The sequence below is a fragment of the Cervus elaphus genome, chromosome 5 (assembly GCF_910594005.1).
Source record: "Cervus elaphus chromosome 5, mCerEla1.1, whole genome shotgun sequence".
Taxonomy (NCBI): domain Eukaryota; kingdom Metazoa; phylum Chordata; class Mammalia; order Artiodactyla; family Cervidae; genus Cervus; species Cervus elaphus.
Window position 1 is genome coordinate 82,613,926 of NC_057819.1, and position 22,316 is coordinate 82,636,241.

The window sequence follows — 22,316 nt, forward strand, 5'->3', positions numbered from 1 at the left end:
CATCATTTCATAACTTTACGTCTCAGCCTCAGCAGAGACATAGGAGTCACACCCATGGCCTGGGCTGCTGGCTAACTGAATGGCCCGCCATCTCTCCAGTATAAACAGCCGAGAGCCGACAGACAAATGAGAGTGACTGGTAACTAAACACTGCTGGGAGTGGAAATGGCAGAGCATCTCCTGGACTAGACTTTCAATTGACTATGGCCAAAAGAAAGTCTGCTACCACAGACTATCAGTTGGAAGAGTCAGGTGATGAGCCGCAAACTGGGAAAGCAATTCTGTGATCTCTTCACAGACACAGCTGCTTGACTTGGGCTTTTTTACTACATATATAAACTTGGTACTCACCATACCTTGCCTATACTTTCCACTCCATCCGCGTTTATTTCTCACTTCCCTAAATACTTGTTCTTGGATTTACTTCTCCAAGTAGCACAGCTCCTTTAAAACAGTAGCACATTTGATTTTTCAAGTAGGATGTGTACGTGCATGTTCAGTCGTTTCAGTTGTGTCCAAGTCTTGGTGACCCTATGGACAGCCAGGCTCCTCTGCCCTCTCCAAGGGATCTTCCCGACCCAGGGATCGAACCTGTGTCTCTTATGTCTCCTGCATTGGCAGGCAGGTTCTTTACCACTAGCACCACCCAGGAAGCCCTTTAAAGTAGGGATGTAAAAAAAAAAAAATTTTTTTTTAATAAAATAAAATAAAGTAGGGATGTCATCCTAAAAGTTTTTAACTTGTACAATCTTTCATTTACATAATGAAATCACAAGCTCCCATCTGACCTTGAATTTAAAAGATAGGAAAACAAAAGAGTCAAAACAGAAAAGCATGTTTTGGGAAAGAAGTTCTGATTTTAAGAGTTACCATTCAGCCTTTGGGAAAACTGAAGAGTCCAAAGGAAAAAAATCATTATAAATATGTATTTTATGGTGTCAAAAAAATTTCCCCTCCCCCACCCCTGTGGTTTGTTCATTTTTTACCATTTCATCCCCCCAACCCTTTTAAGAATTTTATTGAAGTATAGTTTATTTGCAGTGTGGTGTTAAATCTTGAAGGCTTTAAAAATTAATAGTCATAAATGTCTAGACACAAACATATATTTTTAACTTTAAAAGAAAAAAATGAGACTAGGCTACCCATCCTACACAATAATCACAGTATTCATTCACCCAACATCCTCTTATTGAGCCTTCATTTACTGTTTTCAAGGCATTTTCTTTGGAGCTAGAAAATCCAAAGTGGAAAAAAAAATAAAAAAGAAAATTCCTGCCCTCTTTGTTCTGATGACTGGCCAGTAAAAATCACAGGGTGGAGGAGAAGGACTAACATAAAGGAAAAATTCATAATAAAAGGTGACCTAAGTAAGATCCAGAAAGATGGCTGAGTGCTGAAAAATTGATGCTTTTGAATTGTGGTGCTGGAGAAGACACCACATGATGCATCATCAATTCAAAGGTCATAAGTCTCAGAAAACTGCAGGAGACAGGGACAGGGAAGCCTGGAGTGCTGCAGAGTCAGATGGGACTTAGCAACTGGACAACAACAATGAAAAAGGTCAGTTTTTCATTCTAATCCCAAAGAAAGAAAAGGCCAGTTTTGATTCCAGTCCCAAAGAAGGGCAATGCCAAAGAATATTCAAACTACTGCACAATTGCACTGATTTCACATGCTAGCAAGATAATGCTCAAAATCCTTCAAGCTAGGCCTTAACAGTATGTGAACCAAGAACTTCCAGAGGCACAAGCTGAATTTAGAAAAGGCAGGGGAACCAGAGATCAAACTGGCAACATCTGTTGGATCATAGGAAAAGCAAGGGAATTCCAGGAAACCATCGACTTTTTTTTCATAGACTACACTAAAGCCTTTGACTGTGTGGATCACAACAAGCTGTGGAAAATTCTTAAAGAGATGGGAATACCAGACCACCCTACCTGCCTCCTGAGAAACCTGTACGCAGGTCAAGAAGCAACAGTTAGAACCAGACATGGAACAACAGACTGGTTGAAAATTGGGAGAGAAGTACGTCAAGACTGTATATTGTCACCCTGCCTATTTAATTTCTATGCAGAGTAGTGGTGTTAGTCACTTAGTCATGTCCGACACTTCGTGATCCCATGGACTGTAACTCACTAGGCCTCTCTGTCCAGAAGGATTCTCCAGGCAAGAATACTGGAGTGGGTTGCCATTCCCTTCTCCGGGAGATCTTCCCAATCCAGGAATTGAACCTGGGTCTCCCACGTTGCAGGCAGATTCTTTACCATCTGTACGTCTACACAGAGTACATCATTCGAAATGCCAGGCTGAATGAAGCTCAATCTGGAATCAAGATTGCCAGGAGAAATATCAACAATGTCAGATATGCAGATGACACCACCCTAATGTCAGGAAGCAAAGAGGAACTAAAGGTGATAAAGGTGATAAAGTGAAAAGGCTGGCTTAAAACTCAACATTCAAAAAACTTAAGATCATGGCATCCGGTCCCATCACTTCATGGCAAACTGATAGGGGAAAAAATGGAAACAGTAACAGAGTTTATTTTCTTTGGCTCCAAAATCACATGTACGGTGACAGCAGTCACAAAATTAAAAGACGCTTGCTCCTTGGAAGAAAAGCTATGACCAACCTAGACAACGTATTAAAAAGCAGAGACATCACGTTGTCATCAAAGGTCTGTCTAGTTAAAGTATGGTTTTTCCAGTGGTCATGTACGGATGTGAGAGTTGGACCATAAAGAAGGCTGAGCGCTGAAGAATTGATGCTTTTAACTGTGGTGTTGGAGAAGACTTATGAGAATCTGTGAAAACAGTCCCTCCTAAAGGAAATCAACTCTGAATATTCATTGGAAGGACTGATGCTAAATCTGAAGGTCCAGTACTTTGGCCACCTGATGCAAGCAACTGACTCACTGGAAAAGACCCTGATGTTGGGAAAGATTGAAGACAAAAGGAGAAGAGGCCAGGAGAGGATGAGATGGTTGGATAACATCACTGACCCAATGGACATGAACTTGGGCAAACTCCAGGAGACAGTGAGGAACAGGAAGGCCTGGCATACTCTGTCCATGGGGTTGCAAAGAGTTGGACAGAACTTAGTGACTGAACAACAACAAATACTTGCTTTACAGTATTATATTAATTTCAGGTGTACAACACAGTGATTCAATATTTTTATAGATTATATTCCAGTTTCTTGGGCTCCAAAATCACTGTGGACAGTGACTGCAGCCATGAAATTAAGACGTTTGTTCCTTGGAAGAAAAGCTATGACAAACCTAAACAGCGTATTGAAAAGAGAGACATTACTTTGCCTACAAAGGTCCATGTAGTCAAAGCTATGGTTTTTCTAGTAGTCATGTATGGATGTGGGAGCAGGACAATAAAAAAGGCTGAGCGCTGAAGAACTGATGCCTTCAAACTGTGGTGCTGCAGAAGACTCTTGAGAGTCCCTTGGACAGCAAGGAGATCAAACCAGTCAATCCTAGAAGAAATCAGTCCTGAATATTCATTAGAAGGACTGATGCTGAAGCTGCAACTCCAATACTTTGGCCACCTGATGCAAAGAGCCGACTCATCAGAAAAGACCCTGATGCTGGGAAAGATTGAGGATGGGAGGACAAGGAGATGACACAGGATGAGATGGTTGGATGGCATCACTGACTCAATGGACATGAGTCTGAACAGGCTTTGGGCGTTGGTGATGGACAGGGAAGCCTGTAGTTCTGCAATCCATGGGGTTGTAAAGAGTCAGACACGATTGAGTGACTGAACAACAAAAAAGAAAAAAGTGAAAGTCATTCAGTTGTGTCTGACTTTTCATGACCCCATGGACTATACAGTCCATGGAATTCTCTAGGTCAGAATACTGGAGTGGGTAGACTCCAGGGGATCTTCCCAACCAGGGATCGAACCCAGGTCTCTCGCATTGGAGGTGGATTCTTTATCAGCTGAGCCACAAAGGAAGCCCAGGAATACTGGAGTGGGTAGCCTAAGCCTTCTCCAGGGGATCTTCCCCACCCAGGAATGGAACTGGGGTCTCCTGCATTGCAGGCGGATTCTTTACCAGCTGAGCTATCAGGGAAACCCAACAACAACAAAAATTATTACAAAATGGTGGCTATATTGCCCCTGTGCCATACAATTTATCCTTCTTTTATACATATGAATTTGTACTCTTATCTATACCTATTTTGCCCCTCCCTCCTTCCCCCTTCCACTGGTAACCACTAGTTTTTTCTTTGTATCTGTGAGTCTGCTTCCGTTTTGTTATATACACTGCTGCTGCTGCTGCTAAGTCGCTTCAGTCATGTCCCGCTAGGCTCCTCTGTCCCTGGGATTCTCCAGGCAAGAACACTGGAGTGGGTTGCTATTTCCTTCTCCAGTGCATGAAAGTGAAAAGTGAAAGTGAAGTCGCTCAGTCGTGCCTGACTTTTAGCGACACTATGGACTACAGCCTACTAGGCTCCTCTGTCCATGGGATTTTCCAGACAAGAGTACTGGAGTGGGGTGCCATTGCCTTCCCCAGTTATATACACTAGTTTGTTGTATTTTTTTAGATTCCACATATAAGCGATGACACAGAGTATTTGTCTTTCTCCATTTGACTTACTTCACTAGAACTGTATACTCTAGATCTATCCATGTTGTTGCAAATTGCAGAATTTCATTCTTTTTTATGGTTCGTTAATATTCCATTGTGTGTATATATCTATATCTATATAGATACAAATATATAAATCTTTATCCATCATCTGTTGATAGATACTTAAGTTGCTTCTATATATTAGCTACTGTAAATAATGCTATTATGAACATTGGGGTGCATGCTATCTTTTTGAATTAGTGTTTCATTTTCTTTGGATATATACTGAGGAATGGAATTGCTGGATCATATAGTGGTTCTATTTTTAATGTTTTGAGGACCCTCTATACTGCTTTCTGCCGGGAGCCATTATGGGAGGTCTCGCCCATGACGAGGTCATGAAGAAAATACCGGGCAGGCAAGGCCATCCGGGATCCCATCCATGACGAGGTCATGAGGAAAATACCTGACAGGCAAGGCTGTCTAGGATAAGGGACCCTCCAGGTTGGCCTTGGCCTCTACCCCACCCTGTATCCTCCCCTCTTTTCTGCTGTTGTTCTTGTTTGCCCTGTTGCAGATTCTTGTGTTGCCTGCCGAGAGCTCTCCTGCTCCTCTTTCATTGAATGAGGACCCCAGCAAGTGGCGCCACGAACAGGGACCCCGAAGGTAATCCCCCCCATTGTTCAGTCTTCGGGACAGCTAGGACCCAACTAGGGCGCCGCAGGCCCCCCTGCATAAGATAGGTAGGGTAAGGAAAGTGGGTAGGCTTCAGGTTTTAGAACCCCACTAGGGTGCTACAGGCCCCCCTACATAAGAAAGGTAGGGTAAGAAAGGTGGGTACGTTTCAGGTTCTTTCTTTCTTCTCTAAAATTACGCCTCTTCCTTTTTTTTCTCTTTTTTCCTTTTTCTAATTAGTAACAGAAATGGGTAACAGTGAGTCAAAAGAAAGACAGCTTTTTATTGGAGTCATAATGCAACTCCTCAACCGCAGAGTAATTAAAGTTAAAAAGACCAGCGTTCAATCTTTTTTCACATTTGTACAGGAGCAATGTCCTTGGTTTCCAGAAGAGAGCAGTTCTCCTGGGTTCCCTTACCCTCCTGCTGTCCACCCGAGTGCCCTTCCCAATGGAGTCTCTTGCTTTGTCAGCACATGTGTCTCCTCGGACAATTCATTTCCGAGTGTTAGACAAGAGCCCGGTTTCGGGCCCTGGAAGGGGTCCCCCTTCCTGCTACTGGTGGGGACTCTTCTTCGCTGAGACTGACATCCTGACCACTTGGGATACTCAGGGGCCAGCTTGCCTGCCAATGGACCAGACCCAGGGGCCGCAACTGGGACCCTTTTGTCCCTGGTCTCCTCCTGACGCAGACAGCTGGTCAGAGTGCCCCGACCGGTGAGGAACAAGAGACTTTATTGAGCTCTTTCCCCTTCCCTCTCTTTCTTCTCCTTAGCCCTTCCTATCCTTCCCGTTTTTCTAGTCCCCCGGTCCTGGACGCAGGAATCTAAAAGGCTTTTAAAAATTTTACTTATTTCAACCTTTTTTTATAAACTAGTAAATCTTATATTGTAATATCTAATTCATGACCAATCTTAGAAAATGAAGCTAGATCTTGCACTGTGTCTGTCTAATTATGTCTTGGTGTGTCTTTGTCTCTGGGTAATATTTTTTAGGTTAATTTGTAAATGAGCTCTATTGGCTTAAAAAAAAAAGGTAAGCACTTACAAATCAAATAATTCTAAATTAAGCAATAAATTCCAGGTTCAGGTGAACTAGAAAATATTCAGTATTAAATACCTGATATTAATGTTTGTTTGTTGACCTATCTAATATAGATATGTCTTAAAATAACATCAAGTAAAATATTTTCATTGTAACTAGGTTTAAGTTAAATATTATATCTGTTACAAGTTTGTCAACAAGAAAATTACCTTGAATAAAGAAACTTATAATAAATGTAAATGAGATATGAATTTATATATAAACTCTATTAAAAATAATTATTCTTTAGGAATATTTGTCTACAATAGTCTCTCCAGATTGGTATAACTTGAATTTCTAAGGGTTGTACTAAGCTAAGTATTGAAAGTCTATTAAATAATTAGGTCATTTCCAAATAAAATAAGATTTTGAAACATTTACTACTAAACACTGACTTCCTTTTACAGAAAAACTAAAGAAGTTTGGGACTGTTGATGAATAAAAGTAAGCTGATGCAAAAACTTGAATTTGACTTTTCTCTCTGTTAAAAGAACACACTTTCTTCAGATGTTGAACTGCATTTGACAATAGATTTATGTTTATTTACCTCTTAAATGGTCTGTTCTATATTTGCCTCTAAAATCCTATATTGTTACTTTGGCTGAGTAAATAGCTGTTGTTTCACAGTGACCTGTAGTCCCATCTGACTGAATGTCTAAACCTTTCTGTTCTTTGTTGACAAAACTTCCTAAATTATTCTGATGAAGCGCTTTTAGCTTCTAGTTAACTTTGGGATGCTTCAGAGGGCCCCTGAAGCATCCCAGGAAAAAATATTAAACTATGTTTATGTGGTTGGTTAAATTACATAAAAAAGATTATCAAATGAGTAATAAATCTGCTCGTGTTATAATATATGGTAGCCATATTTTATGGTTTATGGTAGGCCATATGGTATACCATATATAATATATGGTATTTTTAGGATATCTGTAAAAATTACTAATGCAGATATCCTAAAAATTATATAGAGTTCTTAACATTTTAATATGTCTTAATATTCTAATGAAAAACCTGATGACGTCACAAAAGTTAACAAAGGACTGAATGAACCATCAAATATGCTTATAACTTTTATGGTTTCTATCTGAAAAATTACAGGTTTGAATCTTGTGTTTTCCGGGAGTAAGAAAAACCTTCCTCTCAAACTAATTATAGAAAAAATTTGGTCTCTCAAACAGGGAATGCCTCGGAGTCCTGAATACATTTTCCTGCTAGCCTGTGTCTCCCAAACTTAACTGGGCTTACTTACCCAACCCCCACTTTATTACAGGTCATAAAATAGACGGAAAAGAGACCGATCAAATCAACCAATGACACCGCCCATATGCCCCCTCCCTGTAACCCTCACACCCTGGGGAGGAAGAAAAACTAATTAACACTTCTTTAGGCTATGAAGTCCTTCCATTGCCTGGGCCCAGAAAAATTATGCATAAACGTCAGCCAACAAACTTGGGCTTTCGTCCTACCTCCAAAAGAAGGCTTTCGGACATTGCGGCCCTTTCTCTGTCTGTGAACCATGTTTATACTACTAAAACTTTAGGGAAAGAGTTAAGGAAAAAATAAAAAACATTATATATTATGCGGCTTAAGTGGCTTAAAAGGTTACTATGTTGAAACATTACCATGACAAAGGACTTCTTGGCTGGCTTGACAGTGGAATGACACCCTCCTCCTACTCCTGGAATCCTCCTCGATAAACAAATTGGGCCTGAACTATGAGACATATATAAAACATAAAAGCTTGCTGCCAACACCAGAAAACTTGAGGCTCGGACTGGACATTTCATGGGGACCAGTCGTGGTCATAGTAACTATTTCTTTTGCTATAATCAGTCATATTTTATACAGGCCATGTCCCACTTACAATTTAATCTGTAACTTGTATTAATTGCCAATTTTGTGTGACTCCTGTTCAATTCAATTATAGTACCTACAACTGGGAACAAATCAAATTTCATTTACATGATAATGCCTCTCTAAATGTACTATTACCGTAAAAAAAAAAAATCTTTGAAACTTTTTCTAAACGTCTGCCCTCTTCCACTAATTTGAAAACTTTAGCTGAACAAATTATCCGGCTAAACCCACAAAGATGGTTTTAAATTATTACCCACAACATTGGGTCTAAAACTGTAACTTTGGTGATTGTCTTGATAATTGTATTTGTTGTTTATCATCACTTTTCTATAAGGTTAGTTAATACTGGTCAAACTTATTTGGTCAAGACCTTTTTTGCAGGTGTGATAAAATAGAAAAAATTGTCAAAAAGCAATTAACAGGAGGCTTCCCGTGTGCTGTTATGGATCTGTCAGGAAACCTCTGGCCCTTATTAATTCCTGAATATTCAGGAATTGAGGGGAAAGGCATGTCTTTCCCGGGGCTGAGAAATCCAGGCATTTCCTTCATTAGTTTCTCATTATGGTGATAAGTACCCTCTTCTGTCTTTAATAGAGATCACCTTGTGTTCTGTAAGTCTGAAATCTTAATCTTTATCTTTGCTGAAAATAACTACAGTATATATGCCCATGCCATGTTGATTAAAACACCTTTGCTCCATCAAGAGCTTCGGTCCCATAGAATAGCTCCAGCATAAGTTTAGATTTAGATAGACTGCATGGACAGATTAGAACAATCGAGCATTCCCAACTGGATTTTAGCTGCTGCTGGAGCCGCCAGTGATTTCTTTGAAACTCTCTCCATCTTTATCTCTGCCAGAAATATCTTGTCTACTGTTCTCAGTTACATCGCTGTAAGAGTGCTGATTCTTCTTATTATTGTTATTCTCCCTTGTATCGTCAGAACTCTGCGACAGAGCACTCACAATCTCGCAACTGAGATCCATCTGGTTGTTTTAAATAAATAAAAAAGGGAGAGATGCCGGGAGCTATTATGGGAGGTCCCGCCCGTGACGAGGTCATGAAGAAAATACTGGGCAGGCAAGGCCATCCGGGATCCCATCCATGACGAGGTCATGAGGAAAATACCTGACAGGCAAGGCTGTCTAGGATAAGGGACCCTCCAGGTTGGCCTTGGCCTCTACCCCACCCTGTATCCTCCCCCCTTTTCTGCTGTTGTTCTCGTTTGCCCTGTTGCAGATTCTTGTGTTGCCTGCCTAGAGTTCTCCTGCTCCTCTTTCATTGAATGAGGACCAACTTAAAACCCTAATTAATAAATGTCCTAGATGCTGGTACCCTATGAAAGGGCCAGGGATGAAGGAAATGCTTCAATTCAAACCCTTTTGCTGGCATTCTGGCTTGTTTGATAAATGTGTGCTCTCATTGCAAAAAATGCTCATGATTGTTCTAAACATCCTAAACACAGTACGCTAACAAAAGAAACTGTTAAGCATAGGTCCCTCCGCGGGGTGAGAAAAGCTCCACAAATATTATAGCCACAAATGTGCCTAATAGAAAATAGTTTAGATAGAGATTAGTTGGTGACTTCTTACAGGTAATTAACTTTTAGACTAAGAGCCTGTTTTGTGCCATATCTGCTGTTTTTGCAATCCTTTGCATTTCTGTTCTGTAAAAATGTAATCCTATCTAGTTCCCATGGAGATGACACCTAATAGAAAGAAAATAGATTAACCACAAAAAAGACAGGGTCGGCTACTGAAGTTGCTTAGAGTTGCACCAGGTGCAAGCCATAAATTGTCAACAGGCCTGAAAGCCAAAAGATATTATACATAGAGATTAACCATTAAAAAGGCCCTAATAAAAAATAAATAAATAAATAAATAAAAGATAAAAAGGCCCTAATAGGCACAGAGCCCTTTGCGGGGTGAGGAAGCCCTTTTAGAGAATACAAAAAATATTGTTTTAAATGTGATTATTAGATCAACGTTTGATTGATGTTAATGTGCTGAGGTTGTGCAGTGGAAACTATTGTCCATATAGTTGGAGATCTAGTAAAATAAGGGTTTAGCCCTAGTGTAAAAACAATAAGATAATTGTTAATTTTAACCAGGAGTGCTAAACAGGGGCTGCCTCACCAGAGCCACAGAGTCTTTGTGTGTTAAACTTTTTAGATAAATTTAGCTGAAAACTTCTGCAAAAAGACTGACTTCTATGTTAACAGGATTGTATTTCTATTATGTTGCAACCTGCTGTACCATGAGACTGCCACTTTTCTGTTTCCTGCTAACCTCAAGGCCAGAAGATAATGTACAAAAAATCTATGGGAAAAGACTCTCATAAACAAAAATATACAGAGCACACCTGGTTTCATGAAGGACAAGCTGATATAATGTTAAACTAAGTCTGTATGCTTATCTGCCCCTTAGAAATGTACCAACTTAGGGTATAAAGGCAATGGTGAAAAATAAAGCAACTGCCAGACTCTGCTGCACATCCCGGTCTGGTCTCTCTCTCTCTCTCTCCCTCGCAGACATTCCCCATCAAGGCCGGTCCTACGTGTCTTCTCTCGCCAACACCGTTCATCCTGAGGGTGCCCCTGGATCCTGCTGGGGCAGGACCCCGGCAGCTTTCCACAGTGGATGCACCAATTTACATTCTCATCAAAGGTGTCCAAGGGTTCCCTTTTCTCCACATTCTCCCCAACATTTGTTATTTGTAGTCTTTTTGATGATAACTATTCTGACAACTGTGAAAATCATTGTGATTTTGATCTGCATTTCTCTGATGATTAGCAACATTGAGCTAACATTCATTTGCCTGTTGGCTATCTGTGTATCTTCTTCGGAAAATTATCTATTCAGGTCTTCTGCCCATTTTTAAATTGGGTTTTAAGTTGTTTTTTGATATGAGTTATATGAGCTGCTTATATATGTTTTGGATATTAACCTCTCATCAGTCACATTATTTGTAAATACTTTCTCCTATTCATTAGGTTGTCTTTTTGTTTTAACAGTTGATGGTTTCCTTTGCTCTGCAAAACTCTGTAAGCTTAGTTAGGTCCAATTTGTTTATTCTTGCTTTTGTTTCTTTTGTCTTAGGAGTCAGATCTTAAAAATATCACTATGATTTATGCCAAAGGGTGTTCTGCCTGTGTTCTTTTCTAGGAGCTTTTTGGTTTCAGGTCTGAAATGACAGTTTTGAATGGATCAGCCTTCAGTTCAGTTCAGTCGCTCAGTCGTTCTTTGCGTCCCCATGGATCAGCTTAGGTTCTGATGTGTTTTCTTTTTTTTTTAAAGGGGAATTATAAAAGCACACAGATTCTTTTCATACTCTAACAAAGTTAAGGGGCTCCCCTGGTGGCTCAGATGGTAAAGAATCCATCTGCGATGCAGGAGATTGGGGTTTGATGCCCAGGTTGGGGAGATCCCCTGGAGAAGGAAATGGCAACCCACTCCAGTATTCTTGCCTGGGAGATCCCATGAACAAAGGAAAACATCTATCCCCAGCAGTACAAACGACTCCATCACAACTCAGAGAAAATGTCTCTTCAGACTTCCGTCTCTCTATTTTGTGCCTGTGTGAAGTTTTTTACATTAGGCTATGGGCCAACACTGCCTCAATCACTGGAGCCTACTTCTTTATCCCTGCTTATCCACAGAGTTAACGGGACTGATTATAAATAGGGTGAAAAGCAGCCACCAAAACTACTAAACAGCAATATAACCCTGGTAAAATCACTTGGGAGGTGAAAGAGAGGTTGGCCTGGTTTCTGTCAGTCAATTTTAGGACACAGTAATACCTCCGTGTGACCTTGAGCATAGTCTAGTCCATGCCTATATTGTTGTTCCGTCACTCAGTCATGTCCAGCTCTTTTGCAACCCCATGAACTGTAGTCTGCCAGGCTCCTTTGTCCATGGTATTTCCCAGGCAAGAATACTGGAGTGGGCTGCCAGTTCCTTCTCCAACCCAGGACTGAACCCACGTCTCCTGCATTGAAAGTGGGTTCTTTACCACTGAACCACCAGGGAAGCCCTGTGCCTATACTACTGTCTCACTTTTTCTCTGCCTAGCATTCAGAGCTACTTCACCCACTAGACTGCATGCCTCCAGATCAGGGTTTTTCTTGTTTGTTTCTTTTAAAATAGCTGAAATACGGGAATTCCCTGGTGGTTCAGGCTCTGTGCTTCCACTTCAGAGGGCCTGGGTTCCATCTCGGTTGGTGAACTAAACAAGTCACTTGGCCCAAAAAAAAAAAAAAAAACAAAACCCAGCAAAATAATACAACATGTAACTACTGTGTGTATTACTTTACCCATTAACTTCAAACAGCCATTAAAAGCTTATAGAAAGCATAAAATTTCTGCATGACAGTCCATCTTATGACTGGATTGTAACTCATACACTCATTCCTCTGTTGCTGGACATTATTGGTTCAGTTTTTCATTACTGTAAATAATTCTGGGTTCTAGGAAGAGACGATATATTGAATATCTATAAATTTCACTCTCTCTCAAAATCCCATGGAAACTGCAAAAAAGCAATTTTTAAAAGGCAACAGTTTTCAAGAATGGGGAGGACAGAAGGGACAACAGCGACGTATTTTTGACAGTTACCAGTGAGAAATGACTGAACTAGACCAGGAACCCCCAACTCTTAAGCTAGTTCTGGATAAAGCTGAAAACTAACCCAATTGATACTGCAGAATACCCAGTTGAGACTGCAGAATACCCAATACTCAAAACATTCCAGATTTAATAGTATCAGAGCCTCTAGAGCCAGGTGAAATGGAGATAAAAAGAAACCAAGCTGATGGAAAGCTGTTTCAGAAGAGATGGCCAGACTTCTCTCTCACCATGCTGCTAGATAAGCAGCCCACCCAGGCACTTTTCAGAGTGGTGATAATGGAGGAAGGTACAACTGAGGCTCTCTGGAGAAGTCTTGAAACTCAGGTAAAAGTTCAGTTACTGAAAAGAGGATGTACATATGCATTCCAAAGGCTGAATGCTGACACCTCCTCCCTCTCATCCTTCATTTGGTACCAGAACACTGGTAACTAAGCCTTTACCTTCCAGGATACTGAAAGCTTCCTCTGAGAAATGTAAACACCCTAGAAGAAAGTCCCAACGATGTCTACATCGGTGTCCCCTACAAAGGTGTAGGGAGATCACTCTGCAGGGAAGCAGAGAGACCATACAACCTCACCTTGGCACTCAGAGATTCCAACCAGCTCCCTATTTGTTAACATGAGGAGACAATTATAACAGCAGCTCAGCCAACCAAAGGAAGACAATATGGTGGAGACAGACTATACAAAAAGAAGAAAATTTAAAAAGAAAATAAAAAATAATCATTAAAATCTTCAGAGATATAAAAGAAGACTTTGCATCTGAAAAACAAGTATTAGAAGCTATACAGGACTTCCGTAGTGGCACAGTGGATAACAATCCATCTGCCAGTGCAGGGGACACAGGTTCAATCCCTGGTCCGGCAAGACTCCACATGCCTTGGAGCAACTAAAGCCCATGGGCCAAAACTACTGAGCATGCACTCAGGAGCCCACATGCCACAACTACTGAGCCTGTGTGCCACAACTATGGCAGCCGGAGTGCCCAAGAGCCTGTGCTCCACAAGAGAAGCTACTGCAGTGAGAAACCGGAGCACCACAAGGAAGAGCAGCCCCGGCTCACCACAACTAGAGAAAGCCCATGCAGAGCAACAAAGACCCAGCACAGCCAGAGGACAAAAAAATATAGAAAAAAATATATATATAGAAAGAAGAAGCTACACAAAGCAGAAACTTAGAACAAAAGAAAAAAGAGGTCCTAAAGATATGATTGTAGAAATATAAAACTGAATATACAGGTTCAGCAAAAAAGATGAATAGATGGAGAACAGATATATGTTTTTTTCCTAATCAGAGGACCACTGTAGGAGTTCTAATATCCAAATATGGAAAGTTTTTGAAAAATTAAAAACCAAGGCGAGGAAATCACCAATGAAAAAATTCAAGACAACTTCCCAACATAGAAAGGCTTTCTAAAGGTCGAAAGGACTTTCATTAAGTGCCCCATACAATGAATGGCTGTATGATACACTATGGCAAAAAATTAGGAAATTACAGAAAAATGAAACAAAAGAGATAATTCATTTTTTCTAAGAATGAAAAGATCAGTCACACATATCACATAAATAGTATAAAGAATCAGAAATTCTTCTCAATAGTTTCCAGAGGTTATAAGTCAAAAAAGTGATGCCTCTGAAATCATGAAGAAAATTTTAACTCCATTAGAATTTGATACCCATTTAAACTATTTCACCTATGCAGCAGTCTGAAAGAACAATGAGTTTAGGTAGAGGAAAAACAGAAGTAGATAGACCTCCAGGAAAAACAAAACAAAACAACATTTAAACTAATAAGATTATTTGATATGATTGGCCTTGTGGAAAACAAGATAATGGCAACCCACTCCAGTATTCTTGCCTGGAAAATCCCATGGACAGAGGAGCCTGGCAGGCTACAGTCCATGGGGTTGCAAAAGTTGGACATGACTTAGCTACTAATCCACCGCCACCACTGCAGTCCAGTGGTTAGGATTCTGTGCTTCCACTGCAGGGGACACGGGTTTGATCCCAGGTGGCAGAACTAAGATCCTGCATGCCTTGATATACGACCAAAAGCAGAAAAGAAAAAGAAGGAAAAAAAAAAAAAAAGCAGAAGGGAAAAAAATCTAACCAGAAGAACAATGAAATTAAAGGGGACAGTGACATGCAATGACAATGCTCTGTTGTGAATAATGTTTGCCTAAGAATAATATAAACTGAATACTGATTTAACCAAATGGTTTTTAAACTATATTAGAAAAAACAGAGAAGAAATGGTGGTACAAGAGATCTAAATCTTTATTTACCATTATCAAACATAAACATCAAAAATAGCATTGAAGCATGTATATTACCATATGTGAAACACATCGCCAGTCCAGGTTCGATGCATGAGACAGGCCGCTCAGGGCCGGTGCACTGGGATGACCCTGAGGGATGGGATGGGGAGGGAGGAGGGAGGGAGGTTCAGGATGGGGGACACACCATGTATACCCATGGCTGATTCACGTCAATGTATGGCAAAAACCACTACAATACTGTAAAGGAATTAGCCTCCAATTAAAATAAATTTTAAAAAATTGTTAGCTAGCCATACTATAATAAAAAAAATTAAAAGTTTAATTTAAAAAAAAATAGTTTGCCCACCTGCACAGTTACAATGCATTGCATTAAGTAATGCATTAAGTAATAACAACATCAGAACACATTTTGGCCACTCGGTACTAGTTGGAAAAAAAAAGAATGGATGCATTAAAGCAGAGGTTCCCCAACCTTTTTGATACCAGGGACTGGTTTCATGGAAGAAAATTTTTTTACACAGACCAGGGTTGGGGAGATTGAGGGGTTGTGTGGGGATGGTTCAGGCGGGAGCAATAGGGAGTGGGAAAATGAAGCTTTGCTTGCTCACTGATCACCTCCTTCTGTAGGTTCAGGGATTGGGGGACCCCTGCATTGAAGAACAATATCCTGCACACTAGTTTAGAAACAAAGAGGTTCATAAATGTCACAAGAATAAAACTTTAGTTGTTTTTGGAGTGGAAAGTGTCTCCCTTTGAAGAGGACCTGGAGAATGGGAAGAAGCAGAAGAACTTAGTTTAGAAACCTAAAACGACTGGACTTCCCGGTGGTACAGAGGCTAAGAATCTGCCAGTGGGAAGCCCTCGCACCACAGTGAAGAGCAGTCCCTCTTGCTGCAACTAGAGAAAGCCCCAGTGCAGCAATGAAGACCCACCATAACCAAAAACAAATAAATAAATAAAAAGATAATAAAAATAAATTAAAAAATAAGAAACCTAAAAGAACTATTAGAAATATGTGTTATTTTGATACAAATTTTAAAAAACATGCTGCAAAATATCTGTACTTTGTGTCTCTCATGTTCCCTTTTAAACAAAGCCTCCAGAACTCAGGTGACCATTGTTAATTACCAGGTGAGTACTTAGAAGCCAAGTGAAAGATCATATTTTTATGTATCAGACCCCTGGAGACACTGTAAATTACCCTGTCCGATTGCTAAGGGTCAGGAAGGGACTAAATACAGATGGACAAGATTTGTTCTAGGAGAGAAGCAGCAGGAACTGTTTCTGCAAGACAGGTAAGCACGAGTGCGAAGGTCACTAGAAATCTAAATGGCTACATCTGAAAAACAGGCAGAACCAGAATATACCATATCCTGAAAATGAAATACAGTGAATCAGCAGCATATACAGGAATCGGTTGCCTGCAGACACATTCTAATTTTCAGCAACAAAACAGGTTCTCAAAGACACTGGTTGGGACCTTTTCTTTTTTCGCTCAGTGGTGTCTGACTCTTTGCAACCCCATGGACTGTAGCCCACCAGGCTCCTCCATCCATGGAATTTTCTAGGCAAGAGTACTGGAGTGGGGTGCCATTGCCGTCTCCAGGTTGGGGACCTTTAGAAATACCCACATTCAATCCAGATGCAGCATTCCTTAGATAATAAAGAAGAAACGAATCTGTTCAATTTAACTTTCTGAAGTAGAAAGGATTAACAGAAGAGCCCCCTAAAGTTGTATAAAAGTCCCAAATTTTGACTGTGCTGCAGAGAAAAATGGCTACTTATGAGGATATTTCAACAGCGTCAAAAATCCAGATTTCAAACTGACCTAAGAGAACAGAGCAGTCGGAAATAAACATTAATCCTCTTTTTCTACCAGAGGTAAAAATCAGAAAAGCAGCAAGATTAACATTCACTTCACTGCCACAAATTACATCAACCCACTTTGAAAGCTCAGCTGGTAAAGAATCCACTTGCAGTGCAGAAGACCCCTGTTCGATTCCTGCGTGGGCAAGATCCCCTGGGGAAGCAAATGGCAACACATTCTTGCATTCTCAGCTGGAAAATCCATGGACAGAAGAGCCTGACAGGGTCACAAAGAGTCAAGCAGATTGAGCGATTAAGCACAATATTCTGAAAATAAAGGCAAAAAATGAAACTTCAAGCCACAAAGCATATCGAGATCTGAGTCACCCATACATCTCAACACTGCGTTTAAGACTTTCCTTAGCCTCCGAACCCATTGCAAGAGAAATTCGACTAAAACTCCACTTCCAAATAGTAAACTAAATTCGCCAGTCGCACGATCTCCAATAAGTCCTGAAAAATGAAACTCACCAAACATCAATAAACAAAAAGACTAAAATCTAAGCCACCACTTTTTAACATAATATCACTGAGAAAAAAAACACAAAAAGAGGCAAAAAGAAAAGGAAAAAAATCAGACATCCTTATTAACACTGCTGCGGAAACCTCCACTAACACTTCCAGTTTTACAGAATAAAATACCACTCTACTCCTCGTTAATCAAAAAACCTACAACTTTTCTTAAACGAAAAAAAAGGTTCAGGGGAAAGCGCGAACGCAGTCCCCCACTACCACAAATTATGCAGTCGAGTTTCCCACATTTGGGGAAATCGCAGGGGTCAGCACATCCGGAGTGCAATGGATAAGCCTCGCCCTGGGAAAACCACCTTCGTGATCATGGTGTCTCCCCTGCCAGGTAAGTATGAGTTTCTGGCCCTGCCTGCCACCTCAGCCTCACATTCCAAACACTTCGCACTTACGGTCACTCTCTTCACCGCAGACTCTACACCCTCACTTACGAAATAACGGCTTCTCCCAACTAGAAGGGCCTGACAAGCACTTTGCGAGTACCGCAACATTTGCAAAATAATACAAACGCTTCATAGTACATTCTGAACAGGGCCAGCCGACGCCGAGCTCATTTACATACTCCGCGCCCCTTAGTGACGTCACTCCGTAGCGCCGACGGTACCCGGGTCTCGTGATAGGCTGACTGACAGCCAGGAGGCGCTCGGGGCCTAATCCCCGGGGCCGGGAATGTGACCCGCCTTTGTGACAGAACAGACTGTAGGATGCGATTAGCTTTGAGACTGGGTGGGACGGGGATAGTCCGAATTATCCAGGTGCGCCTAATATAATAAAAGACTTTTATGGAGAGGTGTTACATTATCAACTGACCGAAGACACGAAACTGGTGGCTTTGAAAATGGAGAGATGAAGTGAAGTGGCTCAGTCGTGTCCGACTCTTTGCGACCCCATGGATTGTAGTTTACCAGGCTCCTCTGCCCATGGAATTTTCCAGGCAAGAGTACTGGAGTGAGTTGCACATTTCCTTCTCCAGGGGATCTTCCCGACCCAAGGATCAAACGCGGGTCTCCCGCATTGCGGGCAGACACTTTACCGTCTGAGCCACCAGGGAAGCCACCAGAAAATGGAGAAACGGACCACAGAGCAAGGACAGGTTGCTTTCAAAAGGTTCCCGCAATACCTACTCGTGAAGAAAGAAAAGGTCATAAAAGGAGCCTCCCCTAGGAGAAAGAGACCACCGTATAGATTACTTTCTATTTCCACAGTAGTTAAGAAATTTCTTTCAAGTCTATAACAGCGATGAAAGAGACCAACATTTTTTTTGTAAAAAAGGAAAACAAACATGCCCGGGCGTTCAACCACTGCTGGAAAACCCAAATACCAAAAATCCTGCAAACAACCATAACAGAAAAAGGATAACCTTGTACGTCTTCAACCGAACTAATAATCCCCATAGTTTAAAACTGGGGTAGTTTACACCGGCAACTCACAATAGCCACTACTAATAACAAAGGAATGCCAATCTGGTGCCTTCTCTTAGACAAGCCATATCAGGGGAAAGCGCGAACGCAGTCCCCCACTACCACAAATTATGCAGTCGAGTTTCCCACGTTTGGGGAAATCGCAGGGGTCAAGCACATCTGGAGTGCAATGGATAAGCCTCGCCCTGGGAAAACCACCTCCGTGATCATGGTATCTCCCCTGCCAGGTAAGTATGAGTTGTTACTGGCCTCTGCCATGTCACCCACATATTCTAATCACTCTAAAGAGAGGGTCACTTTTCTCGTGTATTTTACAGACCTCTTCCTCCATTTCTGGAATTGAGCCTTCAAACTATAATTACAAAGGACTACTTTGTATATCTCAATATTGCCAAATCATAGAAAATATAACGCCTAGTGTAAGCATTACCGGCAGTCACTGCGCTCATCTACATGTTCCACACCCCTTTTGCTGATCTCATTTAGCGTGTCCTTTTCCCGGTATAGTTACTGGAATGAAACTTAAAGGCAAAGACTCTACAGATATAAAAGTAAGTTCCTTCTTTCAAGGGCTTGGAGCTAATGGCCTCGCTGTGATTCTTGCGCAGTTCAGCAAGCCGGTATCAACGCAACAGAAATAGCAAGTCTGAAAAGATGAAATTTGGTAAAACTACGTTTGAAAATTCAGTCAATGTAGTTAGAGCTGCAAATAACTTGAGCGTTCAAAGCTTCAAGCACAAGTACAAATTAAGCTCTTTTTCAAATGTGGGGCAAATGATCACCCTTACAAGAACAGCTGCACAAATACTAATTCTAATTTTGAACTGAGTTAGTGGAAAGCTCATGCAATAACCCCTCCTACGGCAGATATTTGGATGAGTTGTAGGGGTCCATTCAGCTGGAATGTGATGATCCTCACCGTTGGAAATCACTTTTGTGATCAAGAGTGTCTCCTCTCCTAATTGAGACTAATTTGTGTTTTGACTTATCCTTAAACCCTCTTGTGCTGGACACTACAAACACAGGGGCATTCTTTTGCTTTTTCATGGGTGTCTGAAATCCACAAGACTACTAGAGATTCAACCCATCCTACAAGAAATTCCTGACTCTCCAAGACTATCTCAGACCCTTCGAAAAGAGCAAATCCTGTTTTAGGCAGTGGTTAGTACTTCATGTATTACATGTTCACATGATTAATATAATCAGTGCTCTCCTTTCTGCCTCAGTGTATGTTAGAACTGGAGTTGCCATGTTTAACTATTCTTCAGTTGCCCCAGATCACACTAGAACCAACCTATTTCTCACATTTTTATCTTACAGAAGGACTCTTCTGGTATTCTCTCCTCCACCAACATAAATCAGCCAGAGTTTTATATCTTTTTTTTTTCCCCTGGCCACACTGGGCAGCTTGCAGGATCTTAGTTCCTCTACTACAGATTGAACATGGGCCCACAGCAGTGAAAGCATGGAGTCCTAACCACTGGACCACCAGGGAATTCCCAAGCTTTATATCTTTAAAATCAGAAGAAATAATGCTATTTGTAAAAATCATATTAAAAATTAACAAGCAATAACTGAGAACACAGAGGTAACTGAGATGGGGAGAAAGGAAAAAATACTGGGGTGGAAGACGGAGATCATGAAGTCTGAAGTCTGACCTTTGACACCCTACCAGTTTGATTTTTATAAACTCTCTCCCCCCAAAGAAAGAACTATTTATGTAATACGTATATAAAATATATACTCATATATACATACATACCTGCAATATGTAATCTAGAAACAAAATATTTACATTTTTGTGTGTCTGTGAAATAAAAGTTAGATAACTTGGGGCTTCCCTGGTAGTCCAGTGTTTAAGAATCCTCCTGCCAGTTCAGGAGACACAGGTTTGATCCCTGGTCTGGGATGATTCCACAGGCTGAGGGGCAGCTAAGCCAGTGTTCCACAACTACTGAAGCCCACACACCCTACAACCTGTGCTCCACAACAAGTGACAACTCCACACTGAGTAGACCCTGCTCACTGAAACTAGAGAAAGCCCACACACAGCAACAAAAACCCAGAGCAAAAAAAAAAAAAAAAAAAAAACCCAGCGCAGCCAAAAGATTAATTAATAATTTTTTTCCTAAAGTTAGAGATCTTGAAATCTGGCTGGGAACCACACTTGTAAGGAGAAAATGGTATCTGTGAACTAGACTGCTATTATCACCAAACAACTCTTAAATTCAAAATGCCATTTTCAGAAGGTCTGTGACTAGCAGTGCCTTCTTTTTATTTGTAAGATATAGTTGATTTACAATATTGTGTCACTTGTGGGTGTACAGCAAAGTGATTCAGTTTTTTTTTTTATATTTTTTCCACTATAGGTTGTTACAAGATATTGAATTTAGTTCCGTGTGTTATATACTAAGTCCTTAATGCTTATCTGTTTTATGTATAGTAGTTTATATCTGCTAATCCCTTACTAATTTATCCCTTTCCACCTCCATTTCCCCTTTGGTCACCATAAGTTTGTTTTCTGGCTGACTCTGCTTCTGTTTCTTTATATAGATTCATTTTTATTACTTTTTAGACTTCATATATGTGATATCATGTAGTATTTCTCTTTTACTTCACATAGTATGATACTCTCTAGGTCCATCTGCATTACTACAGAAGGTAACATGTCATTCTTTTTTATGACAGCGATACTCCATTGTGCACACACACAAACACACATCTTAAACCAGTCGCCTGCTGGCGGGTACTTGGGTTGCTTCCAGGTGTTCGCTACTGTAAACAGCACGGACAGTGTTTTCCTTTCTGACCATGATGCTTGTTGGATCTTACCTCCCTAGCTCAAACCTGAGCCCTCAACAGGGAAAGCGCCAAGTTCTAACCACTGGGCCATCAGGGAGTTTCCTAGCGGTGCTTTCTTAAATAACACAGAGCCCTTCACAAGGTTAGTTTCACTATTTCATGGGGAACTTCTTTGTTTTTGGCCCAGTTATCAAAATATATGTCCAAGGCAATCTGCCTTAGGGCAAAAGCATGACTGTCCTTCATGCTCTTATAGCTCAAGCAGGTTAAAACATTAATGCTATATCCTCACAGAAGCCCTGTGAAGTTTAACATCCTTTGAGGAAAGCCACAACATTCCTTAGAAAAATACAAGGAAATACTTACATTAAGTTTATTTTAAATATAAACATAAGTTAGCCAGAAAAAGTAGAGAAGCTTTAGTTCATTTTACAAATGTTGCAAAACTTTGTTGCCAAAACCAAAGTAGATGTAATCATCTCACAGATTAATCTCATTTATGAACAAAGCGAAATGCCCCCACTGGCAGCAACTAGAGAAAGCCCACACAGCAACGAAGACTCAGTGCAGCCAAAAATAAGGTTTTATACCAGGTATATA

At 40.7% G+C, this 22,316-nt stretch overlaps 1 protein-coding gene and 2 non-coding genes across 3 annotated transcripts in view; all 3 read right to left on the bottom strand.

The window, feature by feature from the left end:
- TEX14 (testis expressed 14, intercellular bridge forming factor) overlaps positions 1-22,316 on the bottom strand; it is a 142,211-nt gene that overhangs the window by 112,606 nt on the left and 7,289 nt on the right. The window lies entirely within an intron of this gene.
- On the bottom strand, positions 17,666-17,829 carry LOC122695888. Its single transcript, XR_006341625.1, has one exon. It is a non-coding gene; the product is annotated as a U1 spliceosomal RNA (small nuclear RNA).
- LOC122695900 lies at positions 18,985-19,149 on the bottom strand. Its single transcript, XR_006341636.1, has one exon. It is a non-coding gene; the product is annotated as a U1 spliceosomal RNA (small nuclear RNA).